The sequence below is a fragment of the Cyprinus carpio genome, chromosome A23, assembly GCF_018340385.1.
Source record: "Cyprinus carpio isolate SPL01 chromosome A23, ASM1834038v1, whole genome shotgun sequence".
Classification (NCBI taxonomy): Eukaryota; Metazoa; Chordata; class Actinopteri; order Cypriniformes; family Cyprinidae; genus Cyprinus; species Cyprinus carpio.
In genome coordinates, this window is record NC_056594.1 from 5431607 (window position 1) to 5451074 (window position 19468).

Genomic DNA, 19468 nt, shown 5'->3' on the forward strand with positions numbered 1-19468 from the left:
ATTTACATAATGGAATTCTTGTTTTGTTTATATGTTACAGAAATTGAGTCAAATTGAGTTACATAATCCAACAAGAGTCATATCTCCCACTGAATCTTATTGTGTTTATTAATTTAGTCATTGAATAATTGATTGATGTAGTGTTTAATCATTTGCACAGTTTTGTAGTCTGTAGTATGTCCTTTTCTGTAACAGAGCAGCATACGGTAGATGTGTTTTTCTAGAGATTTGGTTCCTCCTGAGGTTTCCCCCTCAGTTTACCTTAACATCTTAAAGGATAAGTTCACTTCCAAAATAAAAATTTCCAGATTATTTTGGCCCAATCCCAATTATACCCCTTTGCCCTTTCCCCTACCCCTCCGTTTTACGTGAAAGGGTAGGGGTGTCTCGCTTCTCTTTTGGTTGGAGGGGTAGGGGGAAGGGGAAGGGCCAGAAAGCCCTTCAAACGAAGATTGTTCAGGACCACACTTCAAACGAAGGCCTATAAATTATCTCAGTGTAAACTGGCTTCAGCTGCAACATGGCTGCCCGAGCGAACAAAAAGACACATAAATGTAAGCATTTTTGGCATTAATAATAAAGTTTGCTTACGTCATATCATTAAAGACTGCACAATAGTGCCACAACATATTTTCATGTCTGATCAGGGCAATAACCACCATAGACATTGAGGAGGGCTAGTACCCCCAATAATTATAAATCGCTAAACCCTTCTGAAATGTTGCCCATACTCACAGAAAAGCATCAGGGTCTGGGTGATTATATGATCCCATATATGATTAGAAAGGACACTATATAAATCACACTACACAGGCGGGATCACCTCTCATCTTTACCAATCAATTGAGTTAATTTATTTTCTGTTAATGTTGTAATGTTGTGAAGATGTTATCAGCACCACCCCTATTGATGTTTATTATTATTAATGTTTATTATTAATGACACAAAATTATTATAGGCTATTTATATTAGGTAAAATAAATTCAATAATCACTTATATAGAGGTTTACTAATACTATACAGTTAACTCTGTATTCAAGAATTACAACATTATTAATGTTTAAATTTGTATTTAATTTATAGCTTTACGTTAGGGCAACAACAAAGGAGAATTAATCACTTATATAGAGGTTTAAAATATTAATATTGTTAAAAGTAAACTCCTTAAGGGAGCCATATATGCTTCTATGCTTCTGGAAACCTGTTTGCTTTGACATCAAATATCTGATATCTGACATTGTATTTATTTTAATGTTTTGTAGCCTGGAATATTTAGTGTGCATACTTACTGTATCTCTGTGTGTTGGAGATATTATAAAAAAATAAAAATAAGTTAACACTAATTATTCCTGTGGTAGAAACTGGCACTAAGATAGGTTACTTTGAAGGGGGGACCTTGTGTTTGCTATAGCCCCAGCACCCTATGTTTTCTTAATCCAGGCCTGCATAAAACATCTGCATGAAACAAAAACAGCAGACGGGATCAATACTACATTCCTGCAGTACCGGAGGCTGCCGTTTCAGGACCACATTTCTAGGACCCTATTTTTTTTTGTGACATTGCCACCTTAGCCAATTCTATTCTAACAGAGGAGACCTGATTCAAACATCAAACAAACAAATACAAAGACTATAGATCCATGGAATTTCTTTTTTTTTTTTATCTTTTCATCTTGTTTTAAACGCATACAAGCTAGTGTGAACTTGAGTGTGCAAGGCGGTGTCAGCAATCTCCATTTATTAGCCTGTTTAGCGGTGCTGCTGGATGTTGTAAACTGGTATTTGTTTTCAAATTATTTTAAATGTATTAACATACTAATAAACACTCATTTGTAGCAATGTTGTTTTACTGTTTACTGCACTTCTTAAAGTGGGACACACATCAGACATGAAGCACTGCAGTGTTTCTTTCCAAGATAACTGAATTTAAAACAAGAGTACATATACTGTAGAATATATTGAAGCAAATTAGGTTAATATTTCAGGAGGATTACCAACAGGTATGTTAAGTGTTAGGGTTTGATAAGGACAATAATTAAATGTAGCCTATGCAATTAAACAACAAAATAATTACTTAAAAATAATAGAAATTATAGTTAAAAACCAAGAGCCAACTCTAAATCTTACCCTACCCCTTACATAAAATAAAAATTTACTGTCAGGTTTCATAATTGAAATACTTTTATGAAACTGGGGAAAACACATGGGATGATTTGCATTGTCTGGTGAGCTACTGCACGTAATATGATCTGTATGCCGCATCGCTAGATGGTGATAGTGAAAAACTAGAAGAAGAGTGGTAGTGATGACATCAGTAATTGCCTAATTGTAATAATTTAATTGTAGGGAGTGTAACTTGTAGTTTAAGACGTAACTTGGAGGGATGTGGTTTATTCTACTGCGGGACGCAAACGGATGCACTTTGGTGAAGAACGTAGTTGTCTGTTAACTGTAGTCTTTGCATATGGGCAAAAAAGTTGTTCTTTTCTCACATTCTGCATTTTGTCTCCACTGTTTTTTTTTTTTTTTTTTTTTTTGATGTTGGTTTGGTGTGTCTGTGCTTTCAGTGATCAGAAAAAAATGCATTGGGCTTTTGGGAGTTAACTTTTTGCTCACGGGTGATTGTAAAGCACTATACTGGGGAACAATTCATATTGCAAAAACCACCTACTGTATAGTATACAATATGAATTTTAATTGAATTGTTTGTACAGTGTGAAAAGATATGCCCTTACAACTAAGAGAGAAAATGGCAAGACGAATGGAGACAGTAAAATAAGGGGGGGTTGGTGGGGCGGGGCTGGGGTTAGGAGGAGGTAAAGAAAGGAAAATTATTGACTTCCACCTTAAAAAGGCAATCTCCACACAAGTGCTCTTGGGCAAACAGACGGTATGTGAGCTACTAACTCTGTCTCTTTGTGTGTGTGTGAAGGTATTTGAGTATGTTATGAAAGAGCTGGTGATAACCTGCTGCCTTATAGTGTTCCCAGTGGACAATATTCCCATCACCCTGAATATCTTGTGTTCTATCATTCTATCTATCACTCTATCATTTTATCTATATATTGTACTATCATTCTATCTATCATTCTGTTTATCATTCTGGTGTTTATTCTGTCTAACAGACTTAAGCTCTAAAGTTCTATTTATCATTTTATTTGCAGCCTCACTGTTTTTCCACAGGACAAACTTCACACGTGGCTTAGAAAGCCACGTTTCTAGCATTTGTAAAACTGCATTTTTCCATCTCAAAAATATATCTAAATTACGGCCTATGCTCTCAATGTCAAATGCAGAAATGTTAATCCATGCGTTTATGACCTCAAGGTTAGACTATTGTAATGCTCTATTGGGTGGTTGTTCTGCACGCTTAGTAAACAAACTCCAGTTAGTCCAAAATGCAGCAGCTAGAGTTCTTACTAGAACCAGGAAGTATGATCATATTAGCCCGGTCCTGTCAACACTGCACTGGCTCCCTATCAAACATCGTATAGATTTTAAAATCTTGCTTATTACTTATAAAGCCCTGAATGGTTTAGCACCTCAGTATTTGAATGAGCTCTTGTTTCATTATAGTCCTCCACGTCCGCTCCGTTCTCAAAACTCTGGCAATTTGATAATACCTAGAATATCAAAGTCAACTGCGGGCGGCAGATCCTTCTCCTATTTAGCACCCAAACTCTGGAATAACTTACCTAACATTGTTCGGGAGGCAGACACACTCTTGCAGTTTAATCTAGATTAAAGACCCATCTCTTTAACCTGGCTTACACATAACATACTAATACACTTCTAATATCCAAATCCGTTAAAGGATTTTTAGGCTGCATTAATTAGGTAAACCGGAACCGGGAACACTTCCCATAAGACCCGATGTACTTGCTACATCGTTAGAAGAATGGCATCTACGCTCATATTAGTCTGTTTCTCTCTTACTCCGAGGTCACCGTAGCCACCAGATCCAGTCTTAATCCAAGTCAGAGGGTCACTGTAGTCACCCGGATCCAGTATGTATCCAGCCCAGATGGTGGATTAGCACCTAGAAAGGACCTCTACAACCCTGAAAGACAGCGGAGACCAGGACTAGAGCCCCAGAGACAGATCCCCTGTAAAGACCTTGTTTCAGACGACCACCGGGACAAGACCACAGGAAACAGATGATTCTTTGCACAATCTGACTTTGCTGCAGCCTGGAATTGAACTGCTGGTTTCGTCTGGTCAGAGGAGAACTGGCCCCCCAACTGAGCCTGGTTTTCTCCCAAGGTTTTTTTTTCTCCATTCTCTCACTGATGGAGTTTTGGTTCCTTGCCGCTGTCGTCGCCTCTGGCTTGCTTAGTTGGGGACACTTCATTTACGGCGATATCGTTGACTTGATTGCAAATTATTGCACAGATACTATTTAAACTGAACTGAGCTGCATGATGACATCGCTGAATTTCAATGATGAACTGCCTTTAACTGTCATTTTGCATTATTGACACTGTTTTCCTAATTAATGTTGTTCAGTTGCTTTGACGCAATCTTTTTTGTTTAAAGCGCTATATAAATAAAGATGACTTGACTTGACTTGACATCAGCCTGACTCCACCTATTGAGTGTTTGGTTGCTTATTCATTTGCTCATTCATTCTTTCTCTTATCTGCTGTTTTTTTTTCTGTTTTTCATTGTACAGTTCATCAGAATGTCTATATATATATATATATATATATATATATATATATATATATATATATATATATATATATATATTTTTTTTTTTTTTTTGTAAATTATGAAATATAAAGTCAGTTAGTTCACTTTTAGCCCATTTCTTAAAGGATTTTTTTTTTCTTTTTCTTTTTTTTTTCTTTATTAAGTTTAGGTTTTTTTGGGATTTTTTAGGGGATTTTTCTCCATATAATGGACTTCAATGGTGGCCAACAGGTTGAAGGTCCAAACTGATGAGCATTTCTGGTTAAAAAGTATATATATATATTAGAAAATGGCCAGTCATTCCTCTGCCCTTATTCCTCGGTTGAGATTGTGTAGAGCCCTTTGAAGCTGCATGAAACTACAATTTGGACCTTCAACCATTTTACCATTGAAGCCCATTATATGGAGAAAAATCCTGGAATGTTTTCCTCAAAAACCTTAATTTATTTGCAACTAAAGAAAGAAAGACATGAACATCTTGGATGACATAGGGTTGAGTAAATCATCAGGTCATTTTATTCTAGAAGTGAACTCATCCTTTAAGCATTTCTTTGGCTTTGCTGTACTTTGTACTGAATTTGTTGTAAATTAAAATACGAAGCACTTTGTTTTTTCAATCATTAATCATTTGCTCATTTGTTCTTTCTGTCTTCCATTTGATTGTTTTTACTGCCTTTCTGTCTCACTTTTTCGTTCATTTGTTCTATCTATCTATCTGTCTGTAGCATGACTCAGACCTAGAGTAACATCTAATAATACCATACAACATCAAGTGAAAGAAAGAGTGACTGAGGAAGAGAGATATGGAGGGGTATCAATGCCAGTATCTATTCTTACTCTTATTATTACACAGCATGCCTCTTCTGTTCCTGGCCTCTGTAATCACTAGTCTTAAATTACAACACCAAGCATCATTAAGGGTGTACACAAGTATATTGTCTTAGATAGTGGTAGAATAGTGGTTAAAGCTCTGAGCTAGAAATGCAAATATTGTAGGTTCGATCCCAGGTGGGAGTGACTCATGAATTGGAGATTTACCAAAGGATTGTTGTCACGGTTGTGCCCTTGAGCGAGGTGTTCAATCCTGGTTTGCTCTGGGGTGACTGTCTATGTAATTAGTGTCCTGTTAGTCACATTAAATAAAAGGCTCGTCTAAGTGAGTAACCAATTCAGAAATTTGTATATATTCTGTGCATTACATTTCTCACACTGTGCATTTCCATAATAAAGTTTATCAAAGTTTTGCTCACAGCTCTCTGTATTTGTTCTTTGTGCTCTGTGGAAAAGAGATTATCGAAAAACACTGCTGTACCGTTAACATTCAAATGCTACTGTTTGAGAGAACTTGTCTGTGGCATAAGATAATGTGACAGTTTTGCCAGCTGTCTTGTACTGTATAATATTAGACCATGTTGTATTTAATGAAGTAGAAATTCATCCCATTTTAAGTCCAAACTGGACAGTTTGTCTCATATTTTAACTTATTCTCAAATATTTGAAAATGCTTTAGTGTTTATAATGGACAACAGATTGCGAAAGATGGATGTGAAAGACATTTTCAGTTTGTGAGAGCCCTAACATTGTTGCTATATGTTACATGTACCCTTTATTTTTGCAGATGAGAATATTTGTGAAAATCTTGCAAGGGCAGCTAATGTAACTTTTATCTGCTGACATTTTGCTGTTTTTGTTGTACCGTTCATCACAATGTATTTTTGTTGTTAATGCTTAAATGTAAAGATTATTATTACACTTTCAGCAAGTTTCTTGAGCATTTCTTTAACTTGGCACACACAGAACCGTAAAAAATGTGTTTTCAGTAAAGTAAAATGGGCCCATAAAGTAGTAACATTTAATTGGATGTTATTTTGACATTTTCATCAATATTATACCATATTTTTGAATAATTTCCACAAAGCTGTGCTTAAACTATTCAAACACACAGATTCTCCAATCACTTATGTTGGAAAAAAAGAAAACACTTTTTTGAGAAAATGGCAGGTGACAACAGTTTCTAAGGTAAGGTTGGTCAACAAATTAATAATAAATAAATAATTATAACAAATAAATGTATTTTATTCAATCCATAATATTTTATTGTTTTTTTTTTTTTTTTTTTTTTTTTTTTTTTGCTTCAGTCACTTGATTCGGTCAAGCACATGCAGTATGGAGTTTAGGAAAGAACTGTGACTGATCCCAAATTGTTGTGTACATGACTCTCAAATTATATGTGTTGTATAAAGAAATGGAGTATCCCTTATTCTCTCCATATGATTATGTGACATGCATGTATTTTAGCTTGCTGCCTGTAAATACAAGCTCAGGTTGTCTGTGTATGTACATGGTTGCATGTGTGTGAGCATGTCTTTTAAACAGGTGACTCTGAAGGAGAGTGTGAAGGTGAGATGGGCTAAAAGCTAAGGAGCCGCAGCCTCTCAGTGTGAGAGAGACAAACTACAGAGACTGAAGCAAACACAAAGTGTTTTTCAACATGCTTGAGTGTGTGTAGCACGTTTGTGTGTTTCTGCACAGGTTGCAGTTAACTTTCCCAGGGGAATGTCACTTTAGTGACTGTGTGTAATGGTCTAAGAGATGAATGCTCTCTCTGCATTACAGTGCGGATACACATTCACTTTCTCAAACACACGCACATATATACACCTCTGGGCTAATCTGATAGAGAGTGTTTGTGTGTTTCTGCAGCAACAATTTCATACACAAGTCACTTTCATTACTGGTCAGTGCCAAAAAGATCTGAACCAAATTCTGTATGTTGGTTTTAAGGCTTTATATACATGTGGTATGAGATTATTAGATTGTCCTCTGATTTATTCATTTACGTACACTTGCAATCAAAACTATTCAATTCCCTTGACCTTCAAGACATCCAGCTGCTGTGAACAAAATGTTATGAGGACAATTCAACCAAGGCATCAGTAATCTATTATAGAAACTTTATTAATACATATTTGTGTGGTTCTAAAAATGTTAATGAAAAATGATAATGAAAAATAGTCATCCTGGCTCTAAACATACAAAATTAGTCAACCCCCAAAAGTCCAATTTTTTAGAGAATCTTTTATTCTTTATAACCTCCAATAAGCCTCTAAGTGCTTATGGGCTTCTAAGACATATCTGCTGGAATCTTGGCCCATTCCTTGTTTGAAAAAGCTTACAGATCACTGATAATCTTTGGTTTTCATTTTGCCACTGCTTTCTTCAAATATCACCAAATATTTTAATGAGGTTTACGTCTGGAGACTGAACAGGGCCACTCAAGAACATTCTACGACCGATCCCTGAACCTAGCTTAAGCAGATTTGGATGTTAGAAAGTCTGCTAGAAATTCCATTGATCATCAGCTTCTGTCTATGAACCAAAGCCATCACAGTCTTTGCCACAAAAAAAAAAAAAAAAATCCTTCATAGAATCCACGATGTCCTTCATAAAGTCAAGATTTCCTCTTCCCAATAATAAGACTGGTACACCTCCATGTTTGATCATGGAGTTGATGTTCTTCTGCTCGCAAACCTTGCCTTTCTTGCACCAGACATACCACTGATCCATGGGTTCACATTAGTTCTAGTAGTTCCAGTTTAGTCTCATTAGTCCATAAAACAGTCTATCAGAAAAGTCTATCAAAATTAATTTGAGCATTTTCAAGTTAGCCTTGGTCAAAATTGCTTTTCAGCGAGATGTCCTGACATGAAGGCCATGATTGTTTAGTGTCTTTCTTATACTCTGCAATAAATATTATTTTCCTTCTTTCATCAGGTCATCTTGCAAGTATTTGGCAGTAAACTTTTTTTTTTTTATCAGTTGCTCTGATTGAACATTTTATTCCCATTGATGAAATTGTGCTTTTTCTTCAACCGTCTCAAAGGTTTTCTGGTACAACACATTTTAAACGTATACATGAGGCTGCCAGCTGTGTCTCTAAGAACTTTTAGCATCTTCTTGCCATAGACTTTTGTCTATTACTGCTCTATTGCTTTTGTGAGAGCTCTTTGACTTAGCTATATTTGCTTCTCAACCTAAGCACATGCATGGGCTAAACTAATGTATGTGTATCAGCTCGAGCTAATTCAGTTTTGTTATATAATATAAGGCTTAATTATCTTTTAACACAATTTTGTACCCTACCATATAAGTGACTTTAAAAACATAATTAATAATTATGATAATTATGTATTACAATAAAAAAAAACTATAACTCAAAAATATTACATTACATACTGACATTCACTTTTAATATGCCACTAAACTGTTATAGATGCATTTTTTAAAGAACTCTGGATCTTTAGAAAGCTTGCATTTTTAAACTATTAAAATATATTAACCATGAATAATTGTGAATGCTAGTGTATTTATAAGATTGAAAATGCTTGTCTGCAAGTATATATCTTTCCTAAATAAACAAATAAATAATGGTTCAGCTGGTTCAAGGTTCAGGTGGCTTTATACTATTAGAGTGGACTTACAGTGGGTATAGAAAAGAATCACCCCCGTTTACAACAATCATTTTGTTGCTTTGTAGCCAGAAATGAAGACGGACAGTTTTTGTTTTATTCAGCTGTATTTACCAGTGCGAGTAATAACATCCAAGTGAAAGAGAAAACACCAACATGTCAGAGAGAAAAAAAAAGAAGAAGAAAACTGAATCACTGAGATGGGCAAAGGATCACCACCTTCCTAAAAATGACTTGTGAACTCAATCAGGTGTAGCTAATCACTTCTTAATGGCACACAAAGGCACTTTCTCAATATGTGTTCTTAAGCAATCTACGTCAGCATTTACCATCAAAGTTCAATTCCAATACTCAAGAACGCAAGTACAGAGGATCCATGAAAGTGCCTAGTCAGAGCCCAGACTTAAACCCCACTGGAAATCTGTGGAGTGACTTGAAGACTGCAGTCCACAAACACTCACCATCAAACTGAACTGAACTTGAGCAGTTCTGCAAAGAAGAGCCGGCAAATATTGCAAAGTCTAGATGTGCAAAGTTAGCAGAGGAATATCTCAACAGACTAAAGGCTATAGTTAAAGCAAAAGGTTCTGCAAAATACTGACACACGGGGGTGATCCTTTTTCCAACTCAGTGATTGTTTTTTTTTTTTTTTTCTCTGACACATTAGTTATTGAAACAGGTCATGTGTGTCCAATCAATGTTATTGACCTCATAAATATGCAAATAAGATCATTAGCCCAAGGTTTACAAATGTACAGTTTGTTGCTCTGCTTTCTTCATGTTAATTGTAATGTTGATTTAACATCACATGGTTCTTCAGAAATCAATATGCTGATATGGTCCACAAGAGACATTTCTTAGTATTATCAATTTTGAAAGCAGTTGTGCTGCTTAATATTTGTGTGGATCTCTGATTCTCTTCATTCTATGGCTTATTTAATCAATTAAACACATCCTTAATAAATAAAATAAATAACATAATTTATTTATTTCAAAGTAAATAAATAACAACTGACCCCAGACTTTTGAATGTAGTTTATTAATTTGCTTCAAAGCAAATATTTGTCAAAATATATTCTGTTTAGTCTGTATGTGTGAGCTTTTCCCATTTTCTTTTTAATCAACTGAATGTTTGTTTTTAAGATGGATTGATTTTCACTACAAAAATACTGATGACTCATCCTACACTAGACAGATGTCCAATATATCCAATAAAATGATCTGTACAATGTTTATCCTGTTTGTTTCAAAGTTATCATTTCAATAGTAAATAAGAGGGGGGAAAACTGTGCCTGTCATTTGATGTCAGTGGGGTCTATGGTAACTGATTTCAAATGACAGAAACAAGTCCAGTGAGAGAATGTGCTGTAATGTATAGTGTGCAAGAGAAAAGGGCTGTAAAAAAAAAAACTGTAATTAAAGAATCCACCAGACTCGTGTGAGAGCATGTGTTCCTGAGGAAACAGTTGGTGTGTGTAGTAGAAGTGGTCGGTACAGTAGTGGTTAAATAGCCTGCAGCCGCTCTGTGAGTCTCACTGCCCTTTAGTGAGGTTTGGGCAGGTGCCTTTCCAAACTGGGCATGATCCAGGACCGGAGGGCACGGCTGAGTAAGGAATTACCCCTGAGAACACACTCCGCACAAAACTGCTGCTATGGGCTGATACTGGACCTGTTGTTGTTTGTGTGTGTGTGAGTGAGTGAGTGAGTGAGTGAGTGAGAGAGATAGAGAGAGAGAGAGAGAGAGAGACTGACAATAGCCGGGTTTCCATCCAAAGTTGCGAATTTAACTTATGCGCAGGTGACTTAAATCAGTCAGAGCATAGTGGAGTCAGTTTAATGAGAGTTGTGCGAGCCCTCGCATTAGCTGTTTCTGTGCTACATTTTGACAATGAGAAGGTTGGTGAAGATCATGATACTGATGTTTACTGTTACTATCTCAGACATGCTTTATACTTTGTCTCATAGAAATAAACTGGACATTTCCACAATCTTTATTTATATATTATTCTTCCATAATTCAACATACTTTTACTGTCTCTTTGGATCATTTCTAGTCAGTGTGTTTAAAACAATCCAAACACAAACACAGAGATCAACAATATTCTATTTTAATATATTTTAAAATGTAATGTATTTATGTAATGGCAAAGCTGAATAGCTGAATATTCAGAAGCCAATACACCAGTCTTCAATGGAATCTTCATGATTCTTCAGAAATTATTCTGATTTGCTGATCAAGGAACAGTGCAATTGTTTTTAACTTTATTTATTCATTTGTTTGTTTTATATCAGTTTTGCTGCTTTATATTTTTGTGAAAACATGAAATCATACATGATATCATACGTGACCCTAATGAATACAAAGTTCAAAAGAATTTGCACTTGACGTCACAGAATAACGCATCTTTTGTTTGAAATTGAAATCTTTTGTTACATTATAAATGTCTTTACTGTCACGTTAGAGCAATTTAATTATCTTTCCTTGCTGAGTAAAAGTACTAATTTCTTAAAAAAGAAAAGAAAGAATAATAATAATTTAAACTCCAATCTGGCAAACGACAACTGTTACTGTAGGATTAGTTTTCAAATGTACAGTGTGAAATCATGAAACCTGATTGCCCAAGATAAATCACAAAAGCCCTGAAGTCACAAAATATAAAGCGTGATGAAGACCATTCTGATAGGCTGCAAAAATGCCAGATTCAAGAATGTACGCTATGTTTGCTCCTGTGATAATATTTACCATTCCTTTGTTGATTAAGCAGTAAATTGCTGTAGTGTGATGCGGAGCACAATCACATAGCCATACATAATTCACAAATTCCTGTCACAAACTGCCTTCTGATCAGTGCCATAAATCTCAGCTACACCGGCACAGCTCAAAGCATTTCAGTGGACAAAAATGTCACCCAGACACATGGAGGTGATAATCATATGAAATAGGGAAGGAAACAGACCGAAATGAAAAAAAAAAAAAGTACATCTCTCTTACCAAAATCTCTTTTTTGTTGTTGATAGTATAATTAATGATGTTATGTTTTTTTACCATTTTTCATTTCTCACTCTCTCACTATCTCTCTCTTAGTGAGGGGGATCTGGACTCTCGCAGTGTATTTGAGATATGGAGAATAGCACAGTGTAATGTGTCAGACCTGAATCAATAAAGACAGCTAAATATAGTCCTGGCTTCTGTAACAGAGCAAAAAAAGAATAGATTTTTCTATGAATGTCCATTCAAAGAACATAATAGGAATTGGGAGGTACAGTAAACTGTTCGTTGGTGAAAATGCTGTCACCTGATATTATGGGCATGCATATCTCAGATGTGACAGATGGTGGTTTGTGAGTGTATAAATCAAAGTGCAGTAAATGATAGTAACAGGAGTGTGTGTGGGCGTGTACTGGCATATATGGTTTATGAGGACACAAATGTGTATAATGACATGAGTACAACAATGTAAATATGGTTTATGAGGACACTTCCTGTGTCCCCGTAAAACAAAAGGCTTAAAAAACATACAAAATGGTGTTTTATGAAATTCAAAAATTGCTGGTAGTTTTCTGTAAGGGGAAGGTTTAGGTGTAGGGTTGGTGAAGGGTGATAGAAAATACAGGTTGTACAGTATAAAAACCATTTAATGAAGAGTCCCAGTAAACCACAAATGTAAGTATGTGTATGTGTGTGTGTGAGGGAAACAGCTGCTGTAATGCAGAGGACAGAATCTCTCAGGCTATCACTGGGGCTCTCTAGTTTCTGTGGGACAGCACATATCACCCAAACCCCCTTCTATATCCAGTTCATCCCAGTCCATCCTACCAATCATAAGCCATAGGCTGCCTTTAAATCCTCCACAAAACCAGCTGTTCTCAGTTGGATGGATCAAGATTTCACATAGGATATACCAACACGACACATCCAAAACTGTTTATTGTATAAGAGTAAACAAAGATATTCTTAAAAAATTCAAAACCATTAAAAGCAAAATACACCTAAAAATGAAAAACTTGCTGTTAATTTACTCACCCTTAGGGCGTCGAAGATATAGGTGACTTTTTTTTTTTTCATCAGTATAACAACAATAAAGAAGATTTTAAGCTGAAACCGTGGTCCTATTTTGACTCTACCTGCACTTTGAGAGTAAAAAAAAAACATATCAGGCAACACAAAATTAAAACCTGTGGCACCTGACAATATATTGAGGTCTTATGAAGCGAAATAATCATTTTGTGCAAGAAACTTAACATTATTTACAACATTATTATCTGTAATCCATAGCCTCAGGCAAATGGTCAAGACTGATGTTCGGTTCACAAACAAATTCTTTTGAACTGGTTACTTTTAGTGAACTGGATGAACCAAATCTGACTGAACTGGAGTGAAATTAACATTTTTATGGTTTCTCATGGTTTATGTAAAAAGGTGAGTTGATTAGGACTAGTTTATTCACTTTATGCACTTCAGACATCTGCATTTCACATCATTTTCATGTGCTTTAATTATGCAATTGCGTATACGTTACATCACCTATATCTTTGTTGGCCTGAGAGTGAGTAAATTAACAATACATTTTTCATTTTTGGGTGAATAATTAAGGGCCAGATTTACTAACATCTTGCACCAGTGGAAACTCTCTCTTGTTGTGTTGTCCTGTGTTGTTAGTAGATTTCCCTAACATGATTATCATCGACTGCTTGTTTGTGACCCTATGATAATTTGCGCGGCTCCTGGTAGATTACATTGGTCATTATGAAAATTATTTGGCTGTGTCTGTATTCTTTATATTAAACATTGTCAGTAGATTACCTGCAATGTTTTACATTTCCATCTGCACTTTTAAAGGGATAGTTCACCCAAAAATGAAAATCCCCCATGAGTTACTCTCAAACCATCCCATGTGACATTCTTCTTTCAGAAGAATACAGTCAGAGTTATATATAAAAAAATATCCTTGCTCTTTCAAACTTTATAATGGCAGTAAATGGTGGTTAAGATTTTGAAGCAAAATAAAGTGCATCCATCTGTCATAAAAAGTGTTCCACATGGCTCCAGGGGCTGAATAAAGGCCTTCTGATGTGAATGGATGCGTTTGTGTAAGAAAAATATCCATATTTAAACTTTTTATGATGGATGGATCCACTTTTTGGGGGCTTCAAAATCTCGACCAGCATTCACTGCTATTATAAAGTTTGGAAGAGCCAGGACATTTTTAAATAAAACTCTGATTGTATTAGTCAGAAAGAAGAAAGTAGTTTGAGTGGCGTTAAAACACGGGTTCAATACGTGAACCCTGGCACGTTTTAATTATGTTGATATACAGTATGTGCATATTGCTGTGTTTTTATTATGTTGCTTCTGGTACGTATTGCGGAGGTTCAGAATTCAAATATCCGTGGACTGTCACTAAAATTTTATGCTCTATCGTGTAAGAAATATGCCCTACACCAAACCCAACCCTAAACCTACCCGATAGTGTTAACAAATGCAAAGCTGATTTAAAAATTCCTTTGTTGATGCAACCATGCCATTTCAACCTCCTTATATGCAGATTTGAACTGTTTTGTTGAACCATGGTTACACAGGATTTGAACTGGAGCTCCTCACCTCTCAAGTACATCTCCCAGCATACTAATATTGTTTTGAAGTCATAACATGACATTCTTCAAGTAATTGTGTGAAAAAACACTTTATTAATAAAACTCTGTAAATTTGTGTGAAAAGGAATAAAAGGTGTCAGAGTTTTACTGCTTCTAGTGTTCATTTATTTTGGAAACTGCAGCGATGCGTCTCGATAAAAAGTGCCCCCAGATACATTTATGCCATGAGACCAGGTAGCCTAAATGTATTAGTATAAACTGCACAGCCACAACAATACGCAAAGTTATTAACATGACAGATGCTGAATGAATAGCATCTGTCTTTTGCAGATTCTACCGAGTGATAGATGACTTTGTGGCAAATTTGATTTGATGCATGGCCTTTAACAGCAACCACATCAAAGATTTGTTTTCTCCTTTCCTAAAATTAATAAGCATACACTCATATTTGTGGCATAGTTTAACTCTTGACTTCTACAGTATTTGATTGTTTTTAAATAATCATATTTTGGACATGGGTTAATGCTACTAACTGTGGAACTAACAATATTCAATTAATGTAATAAGATTAAATATTTTTGATTAAATATTGGTTGAAATATTTTATTTTGTGTACTTATTTTGCATAGTCGGTTGGATTTTTATTATTCAAAACATGAATCATGATCAGTAGCTTAATTGCTAATAAGTAAACATGCCTCATGGTATTTATTCATTTGGAACATCAGAAATAAATTGGTTCATCCATCCAAAAAGCTGCTTTTGATGCAGTGGTCAAATGTTATAATGAAAAAAAAAATATCTAATCAAAATCAGCTGATACGTGATATTAAGTAAAATCTTTTTATTGTACTAAGGACATAAACAGCTTTTTTTATCATAATGGGAGCAATATATTTTTTTGTGTGAATTTTAGTTTAGTTTTGCATCAGTCATGACAGACTGATTTGTGAGAAGTGCTGTGTGTGAGTTACCGTAGAGAACAGAAGTCTGCTGAAACCTTTGGGAAAGGAGAAGCCCTGGGTGTCACGCTGAACTATGGTCTGATAGATAAAACAAATAGACCCAAAATCCCTAAACACACACGTGAACCAAAAAAAAAAAAAAAAAGTATGGCTGGTACATTTACTTTTACAGTGAATGTGGTGTGCAGAAGGTTGCTGGTGCTGGAGTCAATGTCCAATCTGCAATGTTTCCACCACTGGAAAGTCAGAAAATTGGCCAAGGAGCAAGCAAATGTCCAAACCAAGGAAAGTGAGAAGTACATTTAATCTGTCTATTGCAGAAAGAGCAGATTGGACTAAACCCAAACATTGTCACGATTTTAGGTTGTTGCTATGCAGTTGCGAGCGTTTTTAGCACATTGCTATATGGTTGCTAGAATTATCTAGTTTTGCAGTTAATCAGCTTCTTAAAATGCTGCTTGTGTCTTATCTGCAAAGGTGAAGAGGGACATCAAAAGAAAGAGGAACAGGACGCGCAGAGATTAATATAATGTGATATGGTAAAAGGAAATCCAGGTGGAAAAAAGAAATACTGTATGGAGAAGCAAGAAAAGTCACAAAAGTGTGAGTTTTGTGCATAAATGTGATAAACGAAATGAAAAGACTGCAGTCTGTTCACACAGAGTGCTTCACATCAATTGAATTCTAAGCCACTTTCTCGCATATTATTTAAAAAAATAAAAATAAGTGCAATAAAAGAAAGTAGCCTACATAATATCAGTAAAATGTTTCAGCCTATGGGCATTTTTTTCCTTCTGATCACACTGTCAATATGATAATACTCATCTATTGTACTCATAACAGATGCGCAATTGTCTTAAATGTGACTTGTGTTAGACTGGTGAAAATAAACAGACTTATAGCAGAGGAAAGCTACTAGGACAAACACTTTGTCATGTCAAAATGAACTTGATATGCAAAATAAGCCAGTTTTTAGTGAATACATTAAAGATGGACTTAGGTTATAATAATAATAATAGCCAGACATCAAGATAAAATAATATTGTTGTTACTGTATTGTTGTCATTTTTATTTCTGAAGCAGTGTAAAAAAAAAAAAATATATATATATATATATATATATATATATATATATATATATATATATATATATATATATATATATATATATATAATAAATGTATCACTGAAGAGGCTTTTTATACAACCTCACACAGCACATAAAGTGTTAGCATAAATATGCATTATTCTGGAATTTAGATATATTTTTCAAATTTCACCCTTGCGCTCAGTCTTGTTTATTGAGAGTTACCTTACTACAATATATACTGAAGTATTATTGCAATAGTGATATATTTCTTTATTAATTTGTTGAATTTTTGTAATTTAAATGGAAATGGAAAATATTTTGGAATACTCCTAACTACTGCTGCTGCTATTAATACAAATAATCTTCTTGTTGTATAGTTATATTGAATGGTTAAATAGTTTTCCTTCTTTTTATTAGGAACTTAAACAATTTCATGTCATGCCATACATTCATAATACAAATAAAACAGTGAGTAGGAAATAGAAAACTTGGAGTGGCTTTGGAGCAGAGTTATTACAGCATCTTTTTCGCTCCAATCCGCTCACATCCTCTGCTGGAAACTAATAGTACAGTGACTTTGTGACCTCCAGTGATTTAATCGGCATCATTGTGAACGCACCTTTACAGTTGAACAGCAGCGAGCAACAGACAGGTGAGAGCAGGGCACAGCATCTGTCTGTGTGTACTTTAGTGTGTGTGTGTCATTTGTGCCTTTTCAGTATTGTAGGAGCAGAGAGAATGAGAGAGGAGGAGGGAGGGTGATAAAAGAAAAATGAATAAAAGTGGAGCGCTAATCCTATGATGAATCTGTGTGTGTTTTTACTGTGGCAGCTTTGATTTATCACCAACATTTTATTCAAGGTCCTGAAATTAGTGAGACGCAGCACAAGATAGAAACTACAGACAAAGTAGAGGGAAAATAGCTAAAAAAAGAGAGAGAAACTGAAAAAAAGGGGATGCAGCAGTTGCTGATATTGAGCAAATGTAATATGTATTTCATTATATATATGAATATATATATACAGGTATATATATATATATATGTACATTTCCATTTTATTTCTGTTCTTTAATCTCAGGTGTCTTGATATACCAATATGATTAATGATCCAGGGTAGTGGCGAGAGCTCTGCTGCTGAAAGGGAACGGGCCGGAAGATCATTGCTGGAATGCTGCTCTCTATGACACTCCCCGGAGATCAGAGCCCCTGTAGGTCTGAGAAAATAAGCACAAGTTGTCTGAGAGATCAGGCCGAGGGTACAGAGAGCTAAAGAGAGATGGAAGTATGAGAACAGGCTTTATAATGTCCAATGATGTTCGTATCAGGAGAGTTTATACTGTAGTCTGGCCATGCCAAAGAAAGTGTACAGTGTTACATATAGAGGAATGACTCAAGTGGGACTCGCTGGAGTGTGTGTGTGTGTGTGTGTGTGTGTGTGTGTGTGTGTGTGTGTGTGTGTGTGTGTGTGTGTGTGTGTGTGTGTGTGTGTGTGTGTGTGTGTGTGTGTGTGTGTGTGTGTCGGCCCTATGGGTCTTTCCTGGAGCTGCAGAACAGAGAATGGTTAGATTTCCCTTGTGACAAGTTTGTTGCAGGATCTTACAGAAATTATTTCTACTTCTTTATGCTTTATCTTCTTTAACCAGATTCTTCTTTTGTCAGCTTTCTACTTCTGATTCAAAGTTTTTTTTTTTTTTTAGTTTTGTGTTTGTGAATACTATTCTGAATATGTCAGGTACTATGTTAAATACATCAAACATCTCAAGGTTATTTTCTCAATTTCAAAATACAGAAAATGTTTTGAAACCTTAGAGTCTGGTTGTATCAACCACGTGCAAGATACATAGCCTACACTGCTGTTCAAAAGTTTTGGGCTTTGTTTATGAAAGAAGTCTCTTATGGTCACCAAGGCTACATTTGTTTGATCAAAAATACAGTAAAAATTTTAATATTGTGGAAAAATTTGTACAGTCTAAAACATTCTTATTTTTTAAAATGTAATTTATTGCTGTGATGGTAAAGCTGGATTCAGCATCATTACTCCAGTATTCAGAGTCACATGATTCTTCAGAAATCATTATAACATTTTTGTGCTTAATATTTTTCTGGAAAACAAGATGCATTTTTAAGGATTCTTTGATTAATAAATTACAGAACAGAACAGCATTTATTTGAAACAGAAATCTCTTATTTTTATTTTTGTCTTTACTGTCACTTTTGATCAGTTGAATACATCCTTGCTGAGTAAGAGGATTTATTTAATAATAATAATAATAATAATAATAATAATAATAATAGTAAAAATCTTACTGACCCCAAACTTTTGAACAGTGTAATTGTGACATTGCAATACTGTATATACAAAGACAGCATCAACTCCATGAATAGTTGCTGCTTGAATGTTTATACAAAGTAGGATTAGTATATATGGATAGTTTCTGCTTGATGTTTATTTAATATTTTGCACAAACCTATCAATAACATTTCTGGAACAATAGCATTCTAAATAAGGAATAGCAGAGTCCACAATACAATTATAATAATAACAGCACAGAGAAATCACTTTATTATTTATTTATTTATTTATTTATTTTAATGAATGATAAAAACATTGAAAGAATCCATCCTGCTTTGAAGAGCTTGAGCATTTAAACTGACAG

At 35.0% G+C, this 19468-nt stretch overlaps 1 protein-coding gene across 1 annotated transcript in view; it reads left to right on the forward strand.

Moving 5' to 3' along the window:
- Nucleotides 1-19468, forward strand: part of LOC109050245 (sterile alpha motif domain-containing protein 10-like) — an 890290-nt gene that overhangs the window by 258498 nt on the left and 612324 nt on the right. The window lies entirely within an intron of this gene.